General features: G+C 47.5%; 1 long non-coding RNA gene across 1 annotated transcript in view; it reads right to left on the bottom strand.

Annotated features, from left to right (window-relative positions):
* Positions 1–2,815: 2,815 nt before the first annotated feature.
* Positions 2,816–27,949, bottom strand: part of LOC103349020 (uncharacterized) — a 71,760-nt gene continuing 46,626 nt past the window's right edge. Inside the window, exons 4-7 of the long non-coding RNA XR_016213420.1 lie at positions 12,337–12,461; positions 10,871–10,998; positions 6,250–6,312; positions 2,816–2,969 (exon numbers count right to left, since the gene is read on the bottom strand). This is a non-coding gene — a long non-coding RNA (uncharacterized LOC103349020). The remainder of the gene's footprint in view (positions 2,970–6,249; positions 6,313–10,870; positions 10,999–12,336; positions 12,462–27,949) is intronic.

Raw genomic sequence — 27,949 nt, forward strand, 5'->3', positions numbered from 1 at the left:
CTGTGGTATGTCTTCAAACCTGGTATTGTGACGCCTCCAGTTTTGTTCTGTTGTTTAAGATGGCTTTAGCTATTGGGGTCTCTTGTGTTTCCATATGAATTTTAGCATATTTTTTCTAGATCTGAGAAGAATGTCATTGATATTTTGATTGGGACCTATTTGAATCGGTAAATGCTTCTCATGGTATAGATTTAACAAATGTGCTAACAGCATACACAGGCAGAAGCCATCACTTTAATAAAATCTACTGGGAGAACAAGTTATCAACAGGCAGAACCATACTGGACTCCCTTGTCTCCCATCACGTTAGAAATCAATTAAAAATGCACTGGAGACTGAAGTGTAAGTCCTGAAAATAAGAAACTATTAGAAGAACACCAAAGTGACATGCTATGGGATACTGCAGTGCACAAGGATTTGTTGCATATGACCCCAAAAGCAAATGAAACAAAAGCAAAAACAGAAAAATGGGATCACATCAAACAAAAAAGTAAATGCAACAATCAACAGCCTGAAGAGAAAAACTACACAAGGGAAGAAAGTATTTTCAAACTACACATCTGATAAAGTGGTAATATCCAACATATAGAAGATGCAAACAACTCTACACCAAAAACAAAAAGGAAATAGAGACTTCTCAGAAGAAGACTTACAAAAGGTCAACAGGTATATGAAAAAAATTCAGCATCACTAGTCATGAAGGCAAAGCAGATCAAATGGCAGGGAGCTGCCACTTCAGTCCACTTACACTGGCTACTATCAAAAAGACAGCAGCAACGAGTTGTGGTGAGAATATGGCAAAAAAAAAAAGGAACACTTACAAACTGTTGCTGAGGAGTCAAGTTAGTACAGTCATTATGAAAACATTATGGAAGTTCCTCAAGTGATTATAAATAGAACCATTGTACAGTGAGGCAGAAATCCTACTACATAGTGCACACCCAAGGGAAATGCAGTCAGTATACCTATACACATGATGTAACATATGTAAATCAGTATACCTGATACACGATATAACTCAAATATGGACTCTACAACATTTCAGCTCATAATCTGAGGAAAGAAGGCTGGCTACCAGAGGCTGAGGTTAGTATAGGGGAAGCAGCAATGGGGAAAGGTTGCTCAACAGGTAGTAAGTTACAGGAGAGGAGAGATAAGCTCTGCCACCCTACTGCACAGTAGGGTGGCTGTAAATAGTGACAGCCCACTATGTGTTTCTGAAACCTAAACATTTTCCACCCCAAATAAATGAGAAATCTTTAAGGATACAGATATGCTTACCTTGATATGAACATTCCACAACATATAAATGCATCAACACATCACATACATACTTCATGGTCTACAATTCATACATGTATGTTTAAAAAATGATTCACTCCAGGGAGGGCATTGTGGCATAGCAGGTCAAGCTACAGTGTGCAGCACCAGCATCCCATATAGGCACGGGTTTGAGTCCCAGCTGCTCTATTTCTGATACAGTTCCCTTCTCATATGCCTGGGAAAGCAGCATAATATGGCCCAAATCCTTGGGACTCTGTCACCATGTGGGAGACCTAAATGAAGTTCCTGACTCCTGGCTCTGTCTTGTCCCAGTCCCAGGCATTGCAGCCATTTGAGGAGTGAACCAGCAGATGTAAGATCTCCCTCTGTCTCTCCTCTCTGTCTTTCTCTAACTCTGACTTTCAAATAAATAAATAAATATTTTTAAAAAATAGACTACTCCCTGGACAGCACATATTATATCTGCAGTATTTCTTTGCAGAGGTTTTTAATAAGGGGGATTGCAATGCCATGTAAACATGTTAACAACACACAGCACTGAGCCACAGCCCCCAGAGGTGCTGATTTACTTAGACAAGAGCATGTGGGCTTTAGACATTTTTAAAGCTCACTAGGTCATTTGAAAGCACTTATTGTGAGGAACTTGTGGAAATCATTGCATGGTAAACTGAGTTTTGCATGGCTTTTCAGTAGTAAAACATCCAAGTACTCTTTAAGCAATCATGCTAAACTGGTAATAACTGAAATCAGAAGACTAATTTCATTTAACAGAAAGCTGAGGCCCCAGGATCTATTCCTTTAGTCAGCAGCAGGGATGAAGCAGCACTGAGAGTCCTGACAGCGCCCCACATCGTCCTGGCACAGCCTTGCAAACGGCCTGATGCTGCAGGAGTTGTGAAAATGTGGTCTGGAGGAAGGAAGCTAGTCTACAGTTACACCTGCCACCGCTGAGTCACAAGGGAAATGCTTCCTAGTCTGTCTCTCCTGATGGGACAATGTCTCCTCATACAACACACACAAGCACCATCTCCTTGCTTACAATGAGCCTGAGCTGCAAAGGAGGATCTGATATAGAAGCCCTGGCCACTCAGGAAGTGGATGTAAAGAGAACCTGGCCCCTTCTGGCCCAATAGGGAAAGACGGCGTAAACAAGGAAACAGGACATGGTCCTCATTCCCAACACCATCCTGCACACTCCTCCTTCTCACCCAAGTCAGGCTCAACTTCAGTGCAGCTTCAGAAATACTGGACTCTAGCTATGCAGACACGACACGGGAGGGTGCTGAGCCTGGTGGCAGATGCAGGAAGACACTTCCAGATGACTTCAGGCCCCACAGTCCCCTAGTGAACTCTGTCATGTTTTCATAAAATATTTGTAATTTTCAACATCAGTGTAGATCGGGGAGGCCAAAATTCAAAATTCTATCATTCATGACATTCAATTTAGTTTCATGCATCAAAATTCTTACAAATAAATAAGTTGGAAATTATCACCTTTAATACCACAACAACATTGGGTCGGCGCCACGGCTCACTAGGCTAATCCTCTACCTGCAGTGCCAGCACTCCAGGTTCGAGTCCCAGTTGGGGTGCCGGTTCTGTCCTGGTTGGTCTTCTTCCAGTCCAGCTCTCTGCAGTGGCCTGGGAAGGCAGTGGAGGATGGTCCAAGTGCTTGGGCCCTGCACCTGCATGGGAGACCAGAAAGAAGCACCTGGATCCTGGCTTCAGATCGGCACAACGCGCCAGCTGTAGTGGCCATTTGCAGGGTGAACCAACAAAAGGAAGACCTTTCTCTCTGTCTCTCTCTCTCACTAACTCTGCCTGTCAAGAAAAAAAATACCACATCAACCTGTAATGTAGCTATTTAAGAGGATGTTGAGTGGGACTTTCCAAGCATCCCACCATTTGCAAACAGGATCTTTTTATTTTTTTAAGAACGATTTCTTTTTCTTTTTCTTTTTCTTTTTTTTTTAATTTATTTTATTTATTTGAAAGACGTTACCGAGAGAGGTACAGACAGAGAGAGAGGTCTTACATCCGCTGGTTTACTCCCCAGATGGCTGCAACGGCCAGAGAGTGCACCGATCCAAAGCCAGGAGCCAGGAGCCTCTTCTGGGACTCCCACATGGGTATAAGGGCCCAAGGACTTGAGCCATCTACTGCTTCCCCAGGCCATAGCAGAGAGCTGGATGGGAAGAGGAGCAGCAGGGACTAGAACCGACATCCATATGGGATGCCAGTGCTTCAGACCAGGGCTTTAACCAGCTGTGCCACAGCACTGGCCCCTGCAAATAAGATCTTACATCTACAGATGAAGAAGTTTAAAAAAAAGTCAGCAACTAGGGCAAGGTTACCTCATGCATTAAGAAGCTACATACTAAGATCTTCCAACTTAACACCCTATTTGCCTCTGTACTGTCCTGTCCCTGTCACAGTCCACAAATAAGTACTGGGGAGGGGGAAGTCCGATGTCCCTTAACCTACAGGAAAGTATTGAATTTGGGGATGGTATTTCCCCTACCCCTCGGGGGAATCTAAGAGAGATTAGCGGATCTGAATAGAAAAAGTGTGGAGCAGGAACTTTTACATATTGTAATGCCTGGTGACTATCTGCTCAGCAATCGACTGTCTGCAGTAACCTTGACAGAGGAAAGGAAACGGGCAAGAAGAAGAACAAGTGTTGTCACTCCACAGATTGGCATGGAGGTAAATCCTCGGGGTCACACATTCCCATGGAGATTCTTGCCCTTCAGACCTCCACCCAAGAGGGCTGCCCCTTGAGCACACAGACAACAGCTGGGGGTATCCAAAGAGGAGTGGTTAGAAAGAAACTGACAGAGCATAATCTAATTTCTTCTCCAGAAGCAGGGACAGTGCATGAGGGAGTCCACCCTCCACAGAACTCACACTCAGGTAGCACTGGCCTGGCAACCAGTAAATGTGATCAAGAGTGACTTAACAGCTGCCAATTAAGGGACACTCCCCTGTCCCTTGTCCTCCTACTCAGCCCTACAGAACCTGAAAAAGCACAGGCAAGAAACATCTGAGAGAGTGTGCCTCCTCCTGCCCTGCACGCCCCAACACAAGGTACAGGGATGAGAGTAGAAAAATAAACAAATCTATCCCTTCCCATTTCACATCCCCAGAGACACACATCTGGCCAGTAAGAGAAGCAGATAGAGCTTTCAGTTAGATACATGGAATTTTCAAATGGTGAACTGTCAATGACCCACAGTGAGCAGAAGGCTGTGAAGTCAGCCAAGCTATCACCAAGTGATCTGCCCCCTGGGGAAGGGAGACTTCAACAAAGCACACGTGGGCACTCTGCCTGGAGAGAAACAGAATCATTCAATCTGCACTCCTGAGAGCTATACCTGTTCAATCAACAGCTTCAAGAGACCATTTGCTCCATTGTACAGATTCAGACATTCAGGCTCAGAAAGATAAAGAAGCATTCACCAACCCACAAAGCACTGGTGGCTCCCTGGAATCCAACCTCAGACTCGCCAGAGACCACGCTTTGTACCCTGCACAGGACTGTTCCAGGTGGGATCCAAAGACGTGTTTTCAGGGATCTGACATCCAACAAAGAACTGTTTTCCATGTTCAATTTTCATCTCCAGAGTGATCTTAAAATCCATCAGCATGGTCTTGAATAAGGGTCATCTTACAAGGGAAGGCTCTCCCTCCATGGCCAAAATTTGCATTTAGAACTGTACTGACAAGTACTGAATGCTGCAATCCTCATACACCAGTGACCAGCAGAAAAGAACACAGGGACAGGAGGAAGTCATGTGGGCATGCCCCTGGAAAGCCAGATGATGCGCTGCACACCCCGTAGCTGACTGTGGTGCAAACACAGCAACCTGGCAGGAGAAAAGGGGGCAGGGGGCACATGGAGATAATCCCAAAGAGCAAATGCCTCCTTCACATTCGCAGCTGAAGTTGGATTTCAGCAAAACAGATATCGCTCGGGTGAATTATGTTCATCCTGAAGGTCTGCATTTCATTTGCAAATTGTTTTCTTCTAGCACTGTGGAAGAGCTATAAGCACTTGCCTTCACCTGACAGTTTTCATTTATACACATTTTGGTAAAATACTCAGTATCAAGGGCCTATGGAAATGTCTGTTTCAAGTATCATTCTAATACCTATGCTGGAGAAGCTCCGTGTTGGGCCATTCTGCTTGAGTGACCACGAGTAGACATGTCTTGGGGTAGGCATTCGGTACAGCAGTTAACACGCTGCTTGGGGTACACACATACCATAGTGGACTGCCCAGGTTTGAGTCCTGGCTCCACTTCCTAGTCCAGCTTCCTGCTAACACACATTCAGAAGACAGCATGGGATGGTTCAAGTTGTCAGATCCCTGCCATCCACATGAGAGACCCAGATGAGATCTAAGCTCCTGACTTCACTCTGACCTAAGCCTGGGTGTTGCAAGCATTTGGGGAATGAACCAGCATATGATCCGTCTCTGTCTCTCTTTTTGACTTGCTTAACTTACAAATATATATAAATCATTTTAAAAAACCCATGACTTCAGATACTATTTGTTGACACAGGAGAATATTTTCAAAACAAGGTGGTACAGTCACGCTCCCACTTTGTAAAATACACACAGCACACACAGGCACAGAGACAGAAGGTATGAGATACCCTAAACTCTTCACACTTCTACTTTTGTAGCAGTATTCAGGTGTCTTCTACTAACATGGCTATTTATCTTCTTGTGATCCACTGTGCTTACAATAACTTTATTATAGGAGTAAATTTAAGCATCACCCCCACAATTTAATTTTTACATCCCATCCTGCGATCTTCCCAAATCAAGTCATTTAAAAAAAAAAAAAACTCATGAATTCAATTCCAGCTGAAGTACATCTCCAAGAAAATGTAACCAATTCTAGAGTAATATTTGCTCAAAACTTAAGCACGTAAAGTATTAACCAACCAATGACTTACCGTGGTTTAGGTACCCAGCTGCAGAGAAGAACAAAGGACATGCTGCACTCCAGAACTTCTGGGCTGGAAGGGAAGCAGAGTGTAACCCAAGTTACTGAGCAATACTAACCCATAACAGCAACACAGTAGAGTGCAGGAGGGGTCTCACGGCTCATTCTGAAGGGAGGAGGGGACAGGAGAGGCTGTCAGAGGTGCCATGTGACCCTAGGCCCAAGAACACATAAGGAAAACAGCTCAGAAAGGTAAAGTGGCAGACTGCCAGAAATAAAATCTAACTAAAGGTCTGAGCATGAGGAACTCACTGAAAACACTGGACCAGTTCCTCTGGGCTCCTACAGCTCTGCTCATTGTCTCGGTGCTGCGTACCACACAGCATTGTAATTCACACTGCTTCTCCACCAAGACCACAAACTCACAGTGGCACACAGTGTATGCTGCAGACTCTTCCTTTTTGTTAGGGGCAGTACCTTCAGACTGACTTCGAACAGCTTCCACCTCAACACATTGCAGCCAATGTTAGTATCCGAGAAGGTGTTTAAGGTGTGGATATTTAGCCTGTACCCAACTTTCCCTCTGGAAACTTTTATCAAAAGATCAAAGCAACACTCACTTCTGGACTTCTCATATCAAAATGATTCTCTCTACTGTATGTAAAACTTAGCTCCTTCTCTTGCTCTTGCAAGCCAGCGGGGCTCCAACTACACAGTCTCCCAAGGCAGCCTACAAAAGACAACATATTGCCCCCAAAAACCTTCCAAGTAAACTGTGGCAGCATTTAACAACCCGAACTGCTACAGCTCATCAGCTGGTCTAAAACTCTCAGGTGTGTGTCTGTGCTACACAACAGCCCTGGTCAGCAGGGAGACCCACACCTGATGAGAGAATGTCCACTCCCTGGGGGAGCCTGGAGGGAGGGGAGCTGAGCTGGGCTTTGGCATTCACAACTGACTGGGAAGCTGTTCATCAGAATCTCACACATGAATCCCTACACCGTCAGCATTCCCAAAGTTCCCAGGGACTGGCCACAGTCACAGCTTCTGACAAATGCCCACGTGGTTTCATCCCCTTTATTGAGATCAGAGGACCCTGGAGATGCACCTTTGAAGAAAAGCTAATCCCCACAACTTGGGATATCCAGCTTGGGAATTTCACTGACATCATCAGCTACAACCTGCTCAAAACTGAAGGGGATGAGAAGGCACCCAGGTTCCTGTTCAGAGGGCCTGTGGCCAGTTAATAAATATAAACCTGTGTCCTCCTCTATCACTGCCTCCCCTCCCCTGATAGAAATACCAACTGTGGGCTGACCCTGAATGCAGATTTTCTTTCACATGCTGGCCTGTAAATTCTAAGAGCAGCAAAGTAGGGCACATTATTCTAACTTCACAGATGAGGCAGCAGGCTTATAAAGTTAAGACACTGGCTCAGGGACCCGAAGGCCTTGAAGCAGGAAGGCAGGCCTTCTGGAGACACACACAGTGTGCACACACATTGGTGCTTCACACAGAGCAAGCCGCTCTGAGAGACCAGAGGGATGCTCCTCCCACATCCCTATCATCCCGCATCCAAGGCCTCTTACAGCACATACCCCAAGGCTCTCTACTTACTTCCAAACCTTTTCCTGTTTCTACTGCAGATGCCTCCACTCTAGATGAATTTTCAGTGGCTCCCATATCCTACTTTAAATCCTATGTTCCTTCCTACTCACTTCTCCACCTGCTATTCCAGGAAGTCCCTGTATCTTCCACACCAGGGCTCTCATCATCCTGCAACTTGAGGCCTGGGTCATAGAACTGCAGGAGGACAGGATTCTCTTTCAATTATGCTTCAGTCTCCCTCATCTGAGAACCCCCTCAAGGATGACGGCACTGCAGGCAATTCTATTCAGAATTTAATGTTGTCCACAGTTTCAAAGGATCAGCAGACTTTTTAAACTTACTTTTCAGAAAAGTTAAAGAACATGTGGTTGCAATGGACTGAATATAAAAGCAAAAATATAAATATATCCACCACCCCAGAATTCTTATATTAGAATACTAACACCACCCACAAAGACAGTATCAGCAGGAGGATCTTTGGTGAGGTCAACACGCGCCTACTATGTGGTAAGAGCAGGAAATTGCAGGCACAGTCAACTGGGATACGGTCAGAAGTTCAACTACATCAACTCCCGTGTAGCGTGAACTGAACAGTGACAGAAGAGGGGCAGTCACCTGGACTGCAGCCAGGAGTTCCTAAAGAAAGATCAACACACACCTAGCAGGCAACCTGGCAAGGACTGCACAGTTACCTAGAGAGCGGTCAGCCGTTCCTAAAACACATTGCCTGTGGCTTTCTCAGGGAATAGACTGGCACAGACACTGAGGACATTGTTGGCTGGTCCCCAAGCATGTCAACACACAGCATCTACACCATGGCTGGACAATGAGAGAATGGACAAGCACGGCCACCCTGCACAGTGGGCAGTCACTCCTATACAGAGTCAACACCTGCTTACAATGGGATCCAGGCAGTGAAGGGCCAATTAGCAATCACTAGGACAAAGGCAGGTGGTCCATGAGTCAACTCAAACCTGCTGTGTCATCTCCACCAAGGAGCACAGAGTCCTTGAGGATAATGGTCGGCAGCAGAACCTGGGCACTGGCGCTCTCCCCACCCCCGATGCCTCTGCCTTCCTGCTTCTGTGCCCTTTTCCTGTGCACGCTGGGTCATCCTCACCTGCTGCTCTTCCCACGCGTTCTGCTCCAAGCACGGGTGTCAACCAAGCACAGTCAGGCTGCTGTGACGGAGGTGACAGGCAGGCAGATGGGGGAACCACCAATACGGCCATGCTGCCTGCGCCGCCACTGCCTCGGCCTCATCCCTGGGCCCCTGCACCATCCACGGTTTTGGGCCTCCTGAAGACACTGGGGAAACTCACCCAAGCAGGAGCCCCATGCCCTTCCAGGCCCCTCAGCCACCAGCCCCATCCTTCAGGTCGTTTGAACACTGTGCATGCGTGTGTAACTGCGCATAGGGCCTTCGCACGCTGCTCCCAGGGGACATGGTCGGGGTGGGTCCAAGCATCCGGAAACCAGGCAGATTTCTGGCCTGTGGCACCGAGGCCCCGGGGGCCCTCAAGAAGCCTAGGGCTTCTGGGCCTCTGGCTCCTCCAGGGAGCTGCCCTTGTTTCCCAGCAGACCAGAAGCGGCCCCTGGCTCCAGCCCCTGCAGGACTAGGTCTGCAGAGAGCAGCAGGCACTCCTGTGGGTGCCACCTGAGGATTCCATGCGCTGTCCATCAGGCTGCATGGGTTACAAAGCCTCATGACCAGCAGCGCGAGTGCGGAGAGCAGCAGATGTGGACTGAATGGGCAGCAGAGAGGGCCAGGGCCCTGGCAGGCAGAGCTTGGGCCCCGGGAAGGGGATCCCCTTGGAGGCCACTGCTCCGGTTCTGCCAGGCCCTCCTGGTGATCAGAGTGGAGTGGAAACCTGGAGCTGTGGGGACTCCATCCAAGCTGAGGGCAAACCCAGGAGCCAGACACGGGATGGGGTCTGTAGTCCCCACTTCCACTTCTCTGCAGCCAAGGCTGTGGTGTGGGGCGAGTGCAGGCTTCGCATTGTTGCTGCTCTGTGTTTTGGAGCAGCGTGTGGAGGACTTCACAGCACCAGACCTTTCCCTCCAGGCACACGGCCCTCCCCACCCAGCCAGTCCATGGCCCACTGACCTACAGTCTCCCTTGGGGTGCAGGGCAGTGCCAGGCTGGGCTCTGAGAGGGGCAGGTGAGGATGTCAAGCACCCTGGGGCAGCAGGCCCCACTGGCCCTCGAGTTACCATGGATGCTGATGCTCTGCAAAGCAGTCCCTGGGAGGGAGGGAGGGAGGGAGGGAGGGAGGGAGGGAGGGAGGGAGGGAGAGAGGGAGGAAAGAGCAGGGCAGGCCAGGCCTTTTCTACTCATGCTGCCAGGACCCGGCATGGGGAGAGGCAGCTTTGCTGGGGATAGGATCTGCTGACCCTGACGGCCCAGTTCTCCCCCAAGTCCCATGTTCTTCTACTCACCAGGGGAGCACGGCAGCCACCCCAGAGCCTAGGCTGGGCAGTGCTTGTAGGAATCAGGTTCCCAGATTGGTACTCCATGCTCTGGCTAGTTGACCATTACTACAGCAGCACACCCTGTTCCAGTGTCTCCCAGGCAATTGGAGTAATCGGACAGGACTGCCCAGGAGCCAGGAGGGTGCGTCCAGGCCCAAGGACTGCCAGACGTGCCACCCCGGGGCCTTCTGTGGCAGAGCCAGCCTGGCCAAGAACCAGGGGCTTTTGCAGCAGTGCTATCACTGTGGGCCTGGCTCCAGCACCATGGCCCTGGTAAGTGCGAGCCCAGAGACAGGCCAGGTCCTGCCTTCTGCCTGATGGAGGCAGAGCAGCCTGGCAAAGATGGGCTGAAACGCTTGCAGACAGAGCAATTAGAAACCTGGCTGATAGGAGACGCTGCAACAGTACAGAAGGGGCCCAATGGCTGATGTGCAGGCTGCACTGGAAAGGGCTGGCTACAAATACGTATGACGTCAGCCAGGAAAGGGCACAGGGGCTGACAGCAGGGCACAGGAGGCAGTGCTGTGTGGGTGCCCTGTGCATGCACTAACCAGGGAGAATCCAGGCAAGTGGTGGATTGACAGCCACAGCCCAGCAGCAGCCTGGGGCCTGGGATTCCTTGCAACAGCCTCAGGCAGTTCGCATCCATCGATGGGATCATTCCAACCTGAGGAAGGACCTGAAAGGGGGAAAGTGTTCCAAATACGTCCAAAGCTGCTCAACACAGCTTCCTCAGAGAGGGGCTCAGTGGGCCGAGAAGGGAAGTCAGTGGAAGGCCTGGACAGGTCCCTCTTCTTCCAAGAGGGGATCCCCTCTGCTGACCTGTGCTCCTCTGGTCATTTCTGCCCTGCTGGCACCAAGGACCCCAGGGAGTGGCCCTGCCTGGCCGGCTCCTGGGATGTGAGATGGGGCCTTCCTTGCTCACCTAGGGTGTTTTGTGCTTTGGAGGGCAGGCTGGGCTGCCCCTGGGGGCCCCTGTGCACCAGGTGAGGGTGCCTTGGGAAACGTGCCCAGCAGTCCTGAGGGAGAGGCACACAGAGAGGACTCAGGGCCCATGGCTGTGTGTGTGGACGTGGGAGGAGACAGGCTGGAGGCTGACCAGGGTGGGGAGGGGGTCTGCACTGCCCCAGCTCTCTGGGCTGAGGGACAGGAATGTTCCCAAGGAAGAGGTTCCTAGCTGCTCAGTCCTTGGAAGCCCACCTCCTCTTGGGACCACCCCTTGCCTGGGCTCTGAGGAAGGGGCTGAGGGTCCCCAAGGGCCAGCAGGCTACCTGAGGGCTGTGAGCAGTCTGGGGCCACACATGAGGGGTGAGCACTGTCCCCCACCTCCCTGGCCTCCTCTCAGCCTTCCTGACACACAGGGACACGGATGTGCAGCCGCGGATTTAAAGGGGCCCCACGTGATGAATACACTGGCAGCCCCAGAGCCGGACCCCATCATGGCAGCAGGGATGCCCCAGGCCCCATGTGCTGGGAGGTGGGCCCGAATGGGCAGGGCACACAGCAAGGACACAGGTTCAGGCCAGCCCAGGGGCCACCAGAGTTGCCATGGAAACATGCTAAGCTCTGGGTGGGGCCTAGGGGTGAGCAAAGTCTCTTTTTCTCCAGGCCAAGAGACCCACCAGGAGAAAATCTGTGTCCCCAGGGCATATTCATCACCAGCAGGCTGAGGCCAGGCCAGGGCTGTCCCCCAAGTCCCAAGTGTCTTTTTCTTTTAAGATTTACTTATTTATAAGGAATGCAGAATGATACAGAGTCGAGGAGGGACAGATAAAGATTAGAAAGATATGAGAGAGAGAGAGAGAGAGAGAGAGAGAGAGAGAGAGAGAGATTGAGAGAGAGATTGAGAGAGAAATATCCCATTGGCTGGTTAACTCCCAGATGGCCACAGCAGCCGGGTCAGGGCCGGGAGAAGCCAATGGTCAGGAACTCAATCCATGTCTTTCTGCGGAGGAGGGGCACATGGCCAAAGCCGCAGGTTGCACCCCCAAGAGCTCAGAGAACGTGGGGCTCTTACCTGGAACTCAAGTCCAGAGTGCCTTGCTCCTAGAGCCTTCTGGCATATCCTGGAGGAGGCTCCTTGCACAGCCCTGTCTGGCCAGCAGGGGGCAGGCATAGGTAGAGTCCCAGTTCTTCAGGAGTCTGAAAAGTTGGCAAATAGACTTTAAACTGCTCTAGAGATATGTTGCGGAGTCAGGGTCCTGTTTTCTCCAGAAACTTGAACACCAGCAAGGACCTTTGTAAACATTCTGTGGCTTTGTGGTCCCCAGGCCCAAGGCCACCCAACCCAGGGTCAGATTCCCCAGCTTGGGGAGCCGGGAGTGGCTGTTTCAGCTCAGGGCAAGTTGACCGAGGACCAGCCCTGCAGCAGAGGTGCGGGGAGCCCCAGCCACACTGTGCCTCCTGTCCAGCCCCTGGAATCAGGGGTCCCCAGGAAGCAGCAGACAGGGCCCCCTCCTCTGAAGCTTCCTTCTCAGGCACTAAGTAAGCCATCCAGGGATGGCTTCTCAGGTCTACTGCAACTCCAGAGTCCCTGACCCAGAGCCTGGGCAGCTGCCTGCCCTGCCCACCCCCCCGCCACCCTGCCACTGCTGAGAGCAGGAAATCTGACCCAGGCCTCGGGGCCTTGTGACCCAGCTGAGTCTCCATCCTAAGGAGCTCCCCACCTCCATCTCTGTACTTTGCATTTCCAGTCCTGGGCCTGGGTTGCCTGGACGACTCCTGGAACTGCTGTGGGGATGACTGGGCTTGCATCCCATGGAGCTTGGCCTTTGCCCCTGAGACCACCCCTCCCTGCAGGCTGGTTCTGCATGTTGGCGGCATGGACTGCCCGCCCCTTCAACCTGGACAACTCCACCTGCACCTATTTACCGTGGCCCACCACAGCCACAAGGGAGACGTGCTCACCAGCTCCTACTGCCCCCAGGGCAGCCCAGAGCTCACGCCCTGCCCACCCAGCTCCTTCTGAGCCACCTCTAGTAAGGAGCCATTGAGCTTCCACCCCTGCCCGACCCCTGGACCCCTAGGAGAAGCAGTGTGAGTGCGACTCCCAATGAGTGTCTTTGCAAAATGAGACTCTGCTACACAATGGATGTCGTTGCCCTCAGTGGGGGCTGCACACAGGCAGTCACCACAGAGTAGCATGGGGCGTGGCCAGGTGGGCAGGTCTCTGTGCAGAGGGGGGACTTGGTAGCACCTTGCTCACCTCCCCCCACAAGGCCCTGAGTGCCCACATTTCCCGAGAGCCTACGTGGGCAGACAGCACTGGTCCCTAGGACTCCGGTGTACACCCATTCTCCCTGTTCTAATTGGCGCTCAGTTCCCATAGGGCCTGGGCACTCTGGGACATCGGGACCCAAGCTGCAGGGAGCTGAACTCTTGCTCCAAATTCAGCTCTGTGACTTTGTGACGATGACCACAGGCTCTCTGTGAACAGCAGTGGTGCCTGTGACACACGGGTGGGCAGGAAGGGACAGTGAGATGGAACGCTCGACTCAGACTCAGGACAGGCTCAGCACAGGTCAGTCCCAGTCAGGGACCTCAGCCATACTCAAGACCTCTCCAGACTGACACCCCCAGGGACCCCAGTCTGCCCCATGGCCTCTTCCAGTAAGTCTACTCAGCACCCAGCCCGGCCCCCTCTCTCCCAGGCCTCTCCACACCTGGTGGTCCTTGCCGGGCTGGCTGCTTCTGTGCAGATAGCACAGCCTCCTCGGCCCAGAGGACGGAGTGACGGGGCCCCTGATCCCCAGGATCCTTTTGCTGTGTCTCCTTGAGCACCGCTCTCAGCCCCACCTGCCCATGCCCCAGGACTGCAGACGGACCCGCTGACTTACCCTGCATAGGGGACAGTGGGGAGGAAGCCAGAGGGAGGGGAGGGGAGCACTGGGGGGCGGGCCAATGTGAAGCATCCTGCAGCAGGGCGTGGCTTCAGCACACACTGGGCATCTGCTGTGGTTTCAGTGGTTCTCTGGGGGCAGTGACAGTGGCCTGGTCTCACCGGGAGCAGCTCTGGCTGGTCGGGGCCTTGTGGGTCTACCCCAGCTGCAGGTGAAGGGCCTGGGTCTCTGGTGCCCCAGAGGGCTCAGGGGTGTGGTGCATGGAGGGTTGGGCAGCAAGAGTCCTACAGGTCCGTGGGTTCCACGGTCACCCGTGCTCTGGGGCTGCATACACTCCCACTGCCCAGAAGGAAAGTCTGCGCCTGGATCCATGGCTCCACTGTGCCCTCAGCTGCAGGTTCCCGCAGGCCCATGCTAGGCCCCACGGGTACCTTCTCCAGCCTCCCCAAGCAGCCAGGGCCCTGAGTGCCAGCACTATGCACCCGGCTCCTGCTGCAAGGAGGTCAGACTCCAGGCTCACAGTGGGCAGTGCCCAGCAGGTGAGAGGAAGCAAGATGGGACAGGAAAGGGGAAAGGCTGGTAAGAGCCCAGGCAGTACTCTGAGACTGGGCTCCATGGTGCAGCCCCAGAACCCCTCAGACAGGAGACACTGCCAGGACTGCATCTGGGGTGTCCTCATGGGTACTACTACCCCTGGGCACAACCAAAGCCACAAGTTAGCACTGCCCAGTGGGCACTTACGGCCCTCAGAAGGGGCTGGTGTGCGTCACCGAATGCCAGCTGTGCCCTGCAGGGAAATTCTGTGCACTGGCTGGACTCCCACACCAACAGGTACAGAGGAACCAGAGTGTTCTGGGGGAAGAGAGAGCCAGGGGCAGGGATGGACTTCAGGGACAGGGCCCAGGATGAGGACAGGAGGCAGGAAGAGTCTCCCAGCCTGATGGATAACCCACGCAGTCAGGGCAGAGCGGGCTTCTCAGCTGTTTGCTCCCCACCCCCAAAGACCCTCCCCTTGATCACACTGGGAGTTTCTGAGGACAGACAGTGGCCCAGCCCCCAGTGCAGGGCTGGGCCTTGGTGCCTGGTTCCAGAAAGCTCTGCAGGTACTTCTGACATCGCCCAGTGCTGGGAGCCCTGTCCCTGCCCCCTGTACTGAAGCAGAGCTGCCCTGTGGCCACATTCACCATAGGGAGGGGGTCAGCACAGGTCCAGGCTCTCCCTGGGGAGTCTCAGCATCTGTCCCCTCTGAATCCTGGGTCCAGGCGAGGGGACATTTGGGAGACTGCCCTGTGAGAGAGCTGGGAATGTTGTCCGTAAGGAAAATGCAGGCCTGGCCATCCTGGGGCTCTGTGGAGGGCGCACCTCCGATTGGGCCAGACTCGCCTGCAGTGCCAGGGCCTCCATGCTGACTGACGAGGGAAAAACAGCAGGCCTGGGTCAGGGACTCCTGCCATCCTTGGCCAGCCTGTGGGGGAAGCGCGAGGCACCCAGACCCCATGTGGCAGCCTCGAGGGAGGAGTGTGGGCACCACGCTGAGCAGTCCCCTCCCGCAGGGAACTGCACCACAGGGCACTGCTGCTGCCACTCAGGACGATGATGTGGGAGCTCTGGGGACTCACAGCACACGGGGTTTCCCAAACCCACCGGCAGAGGAGCATTCTGTGGGACTGAGACCCCTGGGACCCTAGTTGGTGAGACAATCTGGCTGCCAAGACCAAGGCTGCCTCGTGATCCCCAGTAATGCCCCCCATCCCCTACAGTTGCCCTGCCCTCCTGGGGGGACAGCCCAGGTCACAGCTACACCCATGTTGGAGGAACAGAAAGTGGTCCCAGGTTCTGGGGTTCTGGCTGGAAGAAGGTAGGGAAGCCCCCAGGGGGAAGCAGCCCCCTCTCTTTGCTTTTCCAGACAACCTCTGTCCCCCTGGACACTCATGTCCCCCAGGTAGTGTGGAGCCCCCACTCTGCACCACTGGGCAGTTTCAGGATGAACCTGGATAGAGCATCTGCAAGACGCACCCTGTTGGGAAGTGAGATGCTGTCACCTGGGCTGAGGCCCTGCCTCTCTGTCCTGTGACTTCTGACAGTCCCTGCCACTCTGAGGACAGCAAGGGCCCAGACACATTACAGGGAGCTCATGGACAGTAGCCACCAGCCAGCGATATCCTAGCCTTCCGCCCTGCAAAGCCCAGTGCAATGACTCCTCCAACACCAATACAGGGCCTCCGTGGGCTGCAGCCTCCTGCCAGAGCTCAGTGGACACAGCCCACTGCCCATCCGATGTCCATTTCCCCCGACTATGGATGGGCTTTGGGGTTTTCATGTCTTCCTAAATCCCTGGGGTTCCAGAAGCTTCCTGCCTTCTAGGAAGCCTGTGAATGCAGTCAGTCAAACCCTCAATCCTGACACCCACTGTGTCCACAGGTTCTGTCCCTTTGGGACCCAGGGAGTACTGCCATATGGCCAGTGGACTGTCCTGCTGGCTACTACTACCCTCTGGGCACCCCGAGCCCTGCCCAGCACCTGTGTCCTGGGGGCTCCTTCCGAGAGAGGCCTGGTGCACGCAGCTTCAAGGACTGTAGACCCTGTCCTGCAGGACACTGCCACACCGACTCCGTGACCAGTGACAACTGTCTGGGATTTTCATGTCCCTGGCTGGCAAATGGGCCAACATCCTAGATGCCCTCCTATGCAGTACATGTGAGCTACAGTTCCATGTGGCAGGCCCAGGGCCGGGAGAGAGGTCAGAGATAAGACATGGAGGAGACACAGCAGCTGTGCCAAGGCCCACACGTGCTGAGCTCCAGCAGGTGGATTCTTTATTTTACCATAAGATAAAATTGAGTTCACTGTAAAAGTAAAAAGGTCATAAAAGACTTTTCAGATTATCATTTATATTACAGCAGAAAATGGCTTTAATAAGATTTACAAATGAGGCTTTCAGGAAAATATTTTTGGGAGAAGCATTATTCTTGGGCTCTTTATAATTTTATTTAAGGAATACAAACTTCATGCATTTCATATATATAAATTCAGGAACATAGAGATTCTTCCCACCCTGCCTTCCTCTTCCCTACCTACCCATACTCCCACCCTTCTTACTCCTGTCTCTCCCATTCCCATTCTTATTTTTTTACAAAGATCTATTTTGAGTTAACTTTATACTCATAAGATTAATCCTACACTAAATAGAGTTCAACAAATAGTATGAAGAAAAAAAGAAAAAACAAACAAAAATATTGTTCCTCGACAGTCAAGACAAAGGTGTTCAAAATCGTCACATCACAAAATGTCAATTTCACTCCTATAGACTACTTTTTAGGTACTCTAATAGATACCACAGATCAGAAGAACATATAGTATTTGTCTTTTGAGAACTGTCATATTTCACTAAGTATAATGGTTTCCAGTTGCATCCATCTTCTTACAAAATACAGGATTTCATTATTTTTATTGTTGTGTAGTATTCCATAGTGTATATATACCACAATTTCTTATTCCAGTCATCAGTTGATAGACATCTGGGTTGATTCCATATCTTAGCTATTGTGAATTGAACTGCAATCAACATGGGAGTACAGATCATTCTTTCATAAATGTTGATTTTATTTTGTTTGGGTAAATTCTCAGGAGTGGGATGGCTGAGCCATATCATAGATTTTCAGATTTCTTCCACAATGGATGTACTAGTTTACATTCCCACCAACAGTGGATTAGGGTACCTTCCCCCCCACATCCTCATCATCATTTATTGTTTGTTGATTTCTGTATGAGGGCCATTCTAACTGAGGTGATGTGAAACCTCATTGTGGTTTTGATTTGCATTTCCCTGATGCCTAGTGATCCTGAACATTTTTTCATGTGTCTTGTTGGCCATTTGGATTTCCTCTTTTGAGAAATATCTGTTTAAGTCCTTTGCCCATCTCTTAACTGGGTTATTTGTTTGTTGTTGTGGAGTTTCTTGATCTCTTTCTAGATTCTGGTTTATTGATCTCTTATAAGTTGCATTGTTTGCAAATCATTTATCCCATTCTGTCGGTTGCCTCTTCACTTTCCTGGGTGTTTCTTTTGCAGTGCAGAAACTTCTCCATTTGATGTAATCCCATTTGTTAATTTTGGCTTTGACTGCCTGTGCCTCTGGGGTCTTTTCCAAGAACTCTTTGCCTGTGCCAATGTCATGCAGGGTTTCCCCAATGTTCTCTAATAATTTGATGGTGTCATGTCATTAATTTAGATCTTTAATCCATTTTGAGTGGATTTTTGTTTAAGGTGTTAGGTAGGGGTCTTGTTTCATACTTCTGCATGTGGAGATGCAGTTTTCCCAGCACTATTTGTTGAAGAGACTGTCTTTGCCCCAGGAATTGATTTTTGCTCCTTTGTCAAAGATAAGTTGATTGTCGATGTGCAGATTGATTTCTGGGGTTATTATTCTGTTCCATTGGTCTGCACATCAGTTTTTGTGTCAATACCAGGCTATTTTGATTATAACTGCCCTGTGGTATATCTTGATCCTGTTATTGTGATGCCTCCAGCTTTCTTTTTGTTGTTTAAGAGTGCTTTAGCTATTTGGGATTTCTTGTGTTATGAATTTTATTTTTATTTTTTTTTTGACAGGTAGAGTTATAGACAGTGAGAGAGAGAGACAGAGAGAAAGGTCTTGCTTCCATTGGTTCACTCCCCAAATGGCTGCTACAGCCGGCACTGTGCCGATCCAAAGCCAGGAGCCAGGTGCTTCTTCCTGGTCTCCCATGCAGGTGCTTGGGCCATCCTCCACTGCCCTCCCAGGCCACAGCAGAGAGCTGGACTGGAAGAGGAGGAGCCAGGACTAGATGCAGTGCCCATATGGGATGCTGGAGCCACAGGCAGAGGATTAACCAAGTGAGCCATGGTGCCGGCCCTGTGTTATGAATTTTAGCATCATTTTTTCTAGATTTGAGAAGAATGTTTTTGGTATTTTGATTGGGATGGCATTGAATCTATAAATTGCTTAAGGTAATATGGACATTTTGATGTTACTAATTCTTCCAATCCATGAACATGGAAGATTTTTCCACTTTTTTATGTCTTCTTCAATTTCTTTATATGTTTTATAATTTTCATTGTAGAAATTTTTGACACTCTTGGTTAAATTTATCCCAGGTATTTAATTCTTTCTATATTTTGTTTTGAGGAAAGTGGGGGTGTTGAACACCCTCATTACTATTGTATTGGAGTCTATGTCTCCCTTTAGATCCATTAACATTTTTTTTTTTGACAGGCAGAGTGGACAGTGAGAGAGAGAGACAGAGAGAAAGGTCTTCCTTTTGCCATTGGTTCACCCTCCAATGGCCACCATGGCTGGCATGCTGCGGCCGGCGCATCACACTGATCCGAAGCCAGGAGCCAGGTACTTCTCCTGGTCTCCCATGGGGTGCAGGGCCCAAGCTCTTGGGCCATCCTCCACTGCACTCCCGGGCCACAGCAGAGAGCTGGCCTGGAAGAGGGGCAACCGGGACAGAATCCGGCGTCCCGACCGGGACTAGAACCAGGTGTGCCGGCGCCGCAAGGTGGAGGATTAGCCTAGTGAGCCGCGGCGCCGGTTAACATTTCTTTTAAGTAGCCAGGTGCCCTATAATTGTTTGCATATACATTTATTGTAGTCACATCTTCCTGTTTAATTGATTCTTTAATCATTACATAGTTCCATTCTTCATCTCTTTTAACCATTTTTGTGTTAAAGTCTATTTTGTCTGATATTAGGAGGACTATACCTGCTCTTTTTTGCCTTCCATTGGCATGGAATATCTTTTTCCATTGTTTTACTTTCAGTCTGCATGTATCTTTGTGGGTGAGATGTGTTCCTTGTAGGCAGCAAATACATGGGTCCTGTTTTTTAATCCATTTGGACAATCTGTATCTTCTAACTGGAGAGATGAAGTAATTTACATTGAAGGTTACTACTGGTAAGTAACAACTCTGCCCTGCCATTTTTCCATAAATATTCCTATTATTTACTTTGGATTTCTTTTGTTCTTTTATTGGGAGACTTTCTGCCTTCACATTCTTCCACAATGATGGCTATGCTTCTGTGTTTCTGTGTGTAGCACATCCTTAAGCATCTTTTATAAGAAGCACCTTCTATGAGAGTGGATGAGTGGTGACAAATTCTTTCAATTTCTGTTTGTTATGGAAGGTTTTTATTTCACCTTCATTCATAAGTGAGAGTTTTGCAGGGTACAATATTCTGGGTTGACAGCTTTTTTCTTTTAATCTTAGGACTTTGACTATGTCTCTCCATTCTCTACTTGCCTGTAGAATTTCTGATAAGAAGTCAACTTTGAGTCCAATTGTTGAAAGTTATCTGGTGTTTCTCTCCTGTACATTTTAGAATCTCTTCTTTGTTTTACTGTTGAAAGTTTTACTACAATGTGTCATGGTGAAGATCTTTTCTGATCATGTCTATTAGGAGTTCAATGTGCTTCTTGTACTTGAATGTGTCTTTCCTTTTCCAGACCGGGGAAATTAGTAAATAGGCCTTCTAGTCCATTCTCTCCTTCCAGACCTTCACTAACTCCTAAGACCCATATGTTGGGCTTTTTGATAGTATCGCATAAATCTCCAACACTGTTTTTTAAGTTTTCTAATTTCTTAATTTCCTTTTTCTTTTCTTTTTTTGTTGTTGGTCTGATTGAAGGATTTACAAACAGCTGTCTTCTAGCTCGAATATTCTTTCTTCTGCCTCACCAAGTCTGTTGTTAAGGCTTCCCATAGCATTTTTTATTTGATCTATTGAATTCCTCATTTCTAATATTTTGATTTCTCTTTAAAATCTCAATTTCATGGGAAAATTTTCATCTATGTCATCTATGGTTTTCTTTAGTTCATGGATTTGCTTCTCATTGCTTTTGAGTAAACCTATGATTAATTTTTTTGAATTCCATTTCCTGCATTTCATCAAGCTCTTCAACTTCACTTTCTACTATTGAAATTTGTTGTGTGTGTTCATGTTGGGGGGGATCATGATGTCTTCCTTATTTTTATTTGTATGCATTTGTGGAGTTACTTGTTGGTGTTTCTCCTCTGATGGCTTTAATCTTTGAGCTATGCCTCTGTAGCTTACTGGAATGTCTGCACTTTCAGTGAATATAAAGAGGTGTGTGCTGGGTGTTGCTAGGGAGCTCTTGTCAGTCCTCCAGTGTGGGGTGAGTATCCAGGGTAACACCCAAATTGGGCATACATCTCTTGTTCACACAAAGGGGGAGATGGTCACTTCTGTTGGTATAATCACCTCCTCATCTCCTCTCCTCCAAACTGAGCAATGGCTGGGTTTTAGTCCCCAGAAGGTTCAACACTCATCCGTGCTGCCGTATGAACTGCACAAATGATCTGCACAGTCCTCACTCTGAGCATGGTGCCCACTGCAATGACCTGCCCCAGCTCTGAGCTCTGAGTCTGTGGTGCCACACCCAGTGATAGTCCAGAGACCCAGCTTTACCCACCAAGTCCCCACAGGCTCAGTACACAAGGCTCTCACTGTTGCTGGGTGCAGAGGTTCTGCTCTGCCAGACTGTCCAGTCCACAGAAAGGCAGATGTCCCAGGAGCTAGCTCCGCCTAGGCAGCTTGAGCCCCAGAGCCTGTGGTATGTTGGGAGTCTGTGGGTGCCTCACAGTCCTATGTTGGTGCCCAGCCACCTGTCAATCCTCCAAGTCAGCCTCAAAGTCAGAGGGGATTGCAGATTTTTCCTTCTGCTGGAATCTCTGGATCACATGTGTACACAAGAGCACTGGCCGGATGTCACCCTCTCCCCATCACTGCCACCAGTACTGCTGAGAAGATGGTGTCCTGTCTCAGCCAGTTGCTGTATGTGCCCACAAAGGCTTCTGCAGCTGCCGCCCAAGTACATAACAGTGACCGTTGTTTTTCAGCTGGGCGGTGGGCGCCACTGTGGGGAGGATCGGCTGAGAGAAATTTGCCCCTTTTACTTCCCTGGGTCTGCAGGTAACCACTAGCCCCTAGGGCTCCAGGCCCGACTCACACACGCCCTCCCTTTGGCTGTATCACCAGAGGTGTCTGCAGTCTGGTTTCACCTGCATCTCCAATCTGTTGCCCACTCCTTCTCCTGGCTGCTGAAGTGCATTGTGTCCATGTTCGTGCTGCACGTCTGCACCTTCCACACAGGTCCAGGGCAGTCCTCTTCATTTTGTAGAATCTCCAGTGCAGTTTTCTCTCTAATTCTCCACTGAGAGTACACTTTCTACACTTTTTTTTCTAATTATCATTAGCTTAGCATAGTATGCCATTCCCTATTCTGGCATCTTGGAATCTCTAGCCATTTAGCTGGAATTCTATTGCAAGGAGAAACTATCACTGTATTTATGTACTGGATACTTACTTCTTACATTAATATGGACTCATATCTATTTTCCTGTGGGCTACAATTGAGGGCTAAGAATATTTATTTTTTGGCGCTAATTGCTCCATATTTGGCCATTAGGAACTCCTACGCAGTGACTCCTGTATGAATTCAACAAATATCTGTCCATCTACATCTCTCTATCTATCCTTACTTTATGGATATGTCAGATACTTCAGGTTTATCTTGTATATTCTTTGTCCTAAAGTCAATAATTTCTTCCTCGAAGAACTTTGTGTTGGAGAATGTTTAGATACCAAAATTTGGGGCTAGGTATGTTCATTTTGCGTGCTAGGTCATTGCCTGTGGACCATCTCAGCTGAGATAGGAAATATACATATGTACATTAACCTAGGTGTATTACACATTTATATTTATATGTCTACCTACCTGTATATATATGTATATATACATTTTATGCATATGTATATGTTTTATATAATGTAACTTTACACTGATACTTCAAATTCCAATCCTGTATCTACAGGTTCTATTTTGGTGTTATGTTCCTTATTTGAAACTTATTTCTTCAACAGTGAGAAACCTAATTCTTTTTTCTTCATCAATTCTCATGCTAAAGTGATACTAATACAATGAGAATGGATTCAATGTGTTTCATAGACACAACTCTGAATACAATATTTTCCTTCTTTCCTCCATCCTTCCTGCTTTCTTCTCTATCTTTCTTTCCTTTTAATTTTAATATATTTCTAATTTACATTACACTTGCAGATGTAAGGTTCCACTAAATAAAGAGTTCTACAAGTGAAAAATTAAAGACCATAATTCAGGAGGAATAGAAGCAAAAGCTAAAACCAGAAATCAAATGAAGAGATGTCAATTTTATTCATATACAGTGAATTTTGAAATAATCACAGATGATGAAAACTATAATAGTATATCATTCTTAACAATTTGACAAAGACATAAAACAAAGCTTGACAAAACTATTTCCAGAAATACTGTTTCAGAAAGACCTTTCTTTCTTCCTTGCTTTTTAAGTTTAGCTCCCACATTCAAGGAAGAACTATAGTACTTAACTTTTTGGCTTCAGTTTATTTCACTCAATATCATGTCCTTCAGTTGGAACTGTTTTGATGCAAATGATAGAATTTCACTCTTTTTATAGCAGATAATATCCCAATGTATGTGTGCATGTGTGTGTGTGTGTATGTGTCTAAATATGCATATGCACATGTGGTATATATAACATATTTTTCTTATCCATGTGATGATGTACATATTAGTTGATTTCATATTTTGGCTATTGTGAACAGTGCTGGTATAAGCATAGTGATGTAGGTATTGCTTTGATACAATGTGTTCACATCTTTTGGGTACAAGTAGTGGGACTGTTGGGTCATATGGCAAGCGTAAGTCTAGTTTTTACAAAATCCCTCTACTCTTTTCCACAGTGGCTGCATTAATTAATGTTCCCACCAACAGTGTATAAGTGTTCCCCTTCCAGGCCAGCATTTGTTACTCTCTGTGTTTTGAATAATAGCCATGTGACAGAGTGAGGTGATTACTGCGCCGGGGGACAAGCTATGGAATTATGAAGGTGATTTATAGGACAAACTCACAGCCACTATCATCATGAATGGGGAAATGCTTAAACCATTTCTCCTCAGATCTGAAACAACTCAAGAATGTCCACTTTCACAGCTCTTATTCAATATAGTATTGGAAGAATTAGCAAGAGTATTTAGGGAGGAGAAAGAAAGAAAGAAACGGTATCACAATTGGAAAAGAGGAAGTCAAAACATTCATGTTTGCAGATGGCATGGTGTGGTACATGGTAAAACCTAAACACTCCACCAAAAAACTGCTAGAACTGAGAAACAATTCAATAAAGTTGCAGATAACAAAACTAAACATGCCAAGAGCATTAACTGTTATATACACTAATGATGAACTCACCAAAAGAGAAATCTAAAAAGAAAATCTACTGACAATAGTCAGGAAATATTAATATTAAAATGTCTATGTTATCATTAGGCTGCAGACCTCTTTTTTGTTTGCCAATTTAAATTCCTTTGGGTAAATTCCAAGGAGTGGGATGGCTGGGTCGAACGGTAGGGTTATCTTCAGGTTTCTGAGGAATCTCCAGACTGACTTCCATAGTGGCTTGACCAGTTTGCATTCCCACCAACAGTGGGTTAGTGTCCCTTTTTCCCCACATCCTCGCCAGCATCTGTTGTTGGTAGATTTCTGCATGTGAGCCATTCTAACCGGGGTGAGGTGAAACCTCATTGTGGTTTTGATTTGCATTTCCCTGATTGCTAATGACCTTGAACATTTTTTCATGTGCCTGTTGGCCATTTGGATTTCCTCTTTTGAAAAATGTCTATTGAGGTCCTTGGCCCATCTCTTAAGTGGGTTGTTGGTTTTGTTTTTGTGGAGTTTCTTGATCTCTTTGTAGATTCTGGTTATTAACCCTTTATCTGTTGCATAGTTTGCAAATATTTTTTCCCATTCTGTCGGTTGTCTCTTCACTCTCCTGACTGTTTCTTTTGCAGTACAGAAACTTCTCAATTTGATGCAATCCCAATAGTTGATTTTGGCTTTGACTGCCTGTGCCTCCCGGGTCTTTTCCAGAAATTCTTTGCCTGTGCCAATATCTTGAAGGGTTTCTCCAATGTTCCCTAGTAACTTGATGGTGTCAGGTCGTAGATTTAGGTCTTTAATGCATGTTGAGTGGATTTTTGTGTAAGGTGAAAGGTAGGGGTCTTGCTTCATGATTCTGCACGTGGAAATCCAATTTTCCCAGCACCATTTATTGAATAGACTGTCCTTGCTCCAGGAATTAGTTTTAGATCCTTGATCAAATATAAGTTGGCTGTAGATGTTTGGGTTGATTTTTGGTGTTTCAATTCTGTTCCATTGGTCTATCCATCTATTTCTGTACCAGTACCATGCTGTTTTGATTACAACTGCCCTGTAGTATGTCCTGAAATCTGGTATTGTGATGCCTCCGGCTTTGTTTTTGTTGTACAAGATTGCTTTAGCTATTCGAGGTCTCTTGTGCCTCCATATAAATTTCAGCACCATTTTTTCCAGATCTGAGAAGAAGGTCTTCGGTATCTTGATTGGTATTGCATTGAATCTGTAAATTGCTTTTGGGAGAATGGACATTTTGATGATACTGATTCTTCCAATCCATGAGCATGGAAGATTTTTCCATTTCTTGGTATCCTCTTCTATTTCTTTCTTTAAGGTTTTGTAATTTTCATCGTAGAGATCTTTAACGTCCTTGGTTAAGTTTATTCCAAGGTATTTGATTGTTTTTGTAGCTATTGTGAATGGGATTGATCTTAGAAGTTCTTCCTCAGCCATGGCATTGTCTGTGTATACAAAGGCTGTTGATTTTTGTGCATTGATTTTATACCCTGCTACTTTGCCAAAATCTTCTATGAGTTCCAATAGTCTCTTAGTAGAGTTCTTTGGGTCCCCTAAATACAGAATCATGTCATCTGCAAAGAGGGATAGTTTGAGTTCTTCCTTCCCAATTTGTATCCCTTTAAGTTCTTTTTCTTTCCTAATAGCTCTGGCTAGAACCTCCAGAACTATATTGAATAGCAGTGGTGAGAGTGGGCATCCCTGTCTGGTACCAGATCTCAGTGGAAATGCTTCCAACTTTTCCCCATTCAATAGGATGTTGGCTGTGGGAATTTAAATTGGCAAACAAAAAAGAGGTCTGCAGCCTAATGTTTATTGCAGCTCAATTCACAATAGCTAAGACCTGGAACCAACCTAAATGCCCATCAACGATAGACTGGATAAAGAAATTATGGGATATGTACTCTTTAGAATACTATACCGCAGTAAGAAACAACGAAATCCAGTCATTTGCAACAAAATGGAGGAACCTGGAACACATCATGCTGAGTGAAATAAGCCAGTCCCAAAGGGACAAATACCATATGTTCTCCCTGATCGGTGACGACTGACTGAACACCAAGAGGGAAACCTGTTGGAGTGAGGTGGACATTATGGGAAACGGTGGCTTGATCAGCATAGCCCTGACTGTTAATTGAACATTTTTTCACATGTTCAGTGGCCATTTGTATTTCTTTTTTTATTATGTGTTTGTCTTCAAAAGTAGATAGGAAGAGACAGAGGCAAAGTGAGATGTCCTGCACCCACTGGTTCACTTCCCAAACTGTAATAGCCAGGTCTGGGCCAGAGTGAAACCAGGACCAGGAAATCCATGCTGGTCTCCTACATGTGGTGGTCCAAGTACTTGGGCTATCATTTGCTGCATTGCAAGGCACACTAACTAGTAGGAAGCTTGATCATAAGTAGAGCAGCTGTGACTCAAATTGGCACTCTGATATAGGATGCTGGTGTAGTAAGCAGCAGTCCAATCTGCTTTGCCACAATGTTGGCCCTTTTATTCTTTTGAGGATGTCTATTCAGATTTTTCCCCATTTGTTAATTAGATTGTTTCTTTATTGTTGAATTTTTTTAGTTCCATGTATATTGTTTGTGGATATTAATCCTTTATGAGATGTATAATTTGTAATATTTTCTCCCATTCTGTCCATTATCTCTATTTTATTGACTGATATATAATTGACATGCAAATTGCACAAAATTAAAATGTGCAGCTTGATGATGCATTTTGACATATATACACACACCCTTGAAACCATTATCATAATGAAGATAATTTATGCATCACCCCCAAAAGTTTCCTAATACCCCTTTGTAATTCCTTCCCCATCAGCCTTACTGATCTAATTTGTCACTGTAAAAAAGTTTGCATTTTCTAATTTTATGCTTTGACTCTTAAAAAAAAAATGTCTGTTATCTAAAGCAATCTACATATTCAATGCAATTATTACCAAAAATACCAAAAACGTTCTTTATATAATCAGAAAAAATTCCTAAAATTCATATGAAATCAGAAAAGGCACAGAACAAAGGGATTCTGAGCAAAAGAAATGAAACTGAATGGGGATGGTGCTGTAGCATAACTGTAAACTGCTGCCTGCTGCACTAGCATCCCACAGTGGTACTGGTCCAAGTCCCAGCTGTTCCATTCCTATCCAGCTCCTTGGCAATGTACCTGGGGAAGCACTGGGAGATAGCTCGAGTCCTTGGGCCCCTACTCTCATGTGGGAAACTCAGATGAAACTCCTGGCTCCTGGATTCAGCCTGGCCCCAGCCCCCTCCAATACAGCCATTTAGAATGGAGCCAGATGATGGATGATTTCTCTGTCTGTAACTCTACATTTCAAGTATATGAAGAAATAGATTTATTAAAAAAGAATTCAAGGTGGAAGCATCACAAGATCTGAATTCAAAACATACTACAAATCTATGGAAATTAAAATACCATGGAACTGGCATAAAAACTGACACCTAGATGAATGCAACAGAATAGGGAGCCCAGAAA

The sequence above is a fragment of the Oryctolagus cuniculus genome, chromosome 9 (assembly GCF_051225735.1).
Source record: "Oryctolagus cuniculus isolate XC-2025 breed Fujian yellow rabbit chromosome 9, ASM5122573v1, whole genome shotgun sequence".
In the NCBI taxonomy this organism is placed as follows: domain Eukaryota; kingdom Metazoa; phylum Chordata; class Mammalia; order Lagomorpha; family Leporidae; genus Oryctolagus; species Oryctolagus cuniculus.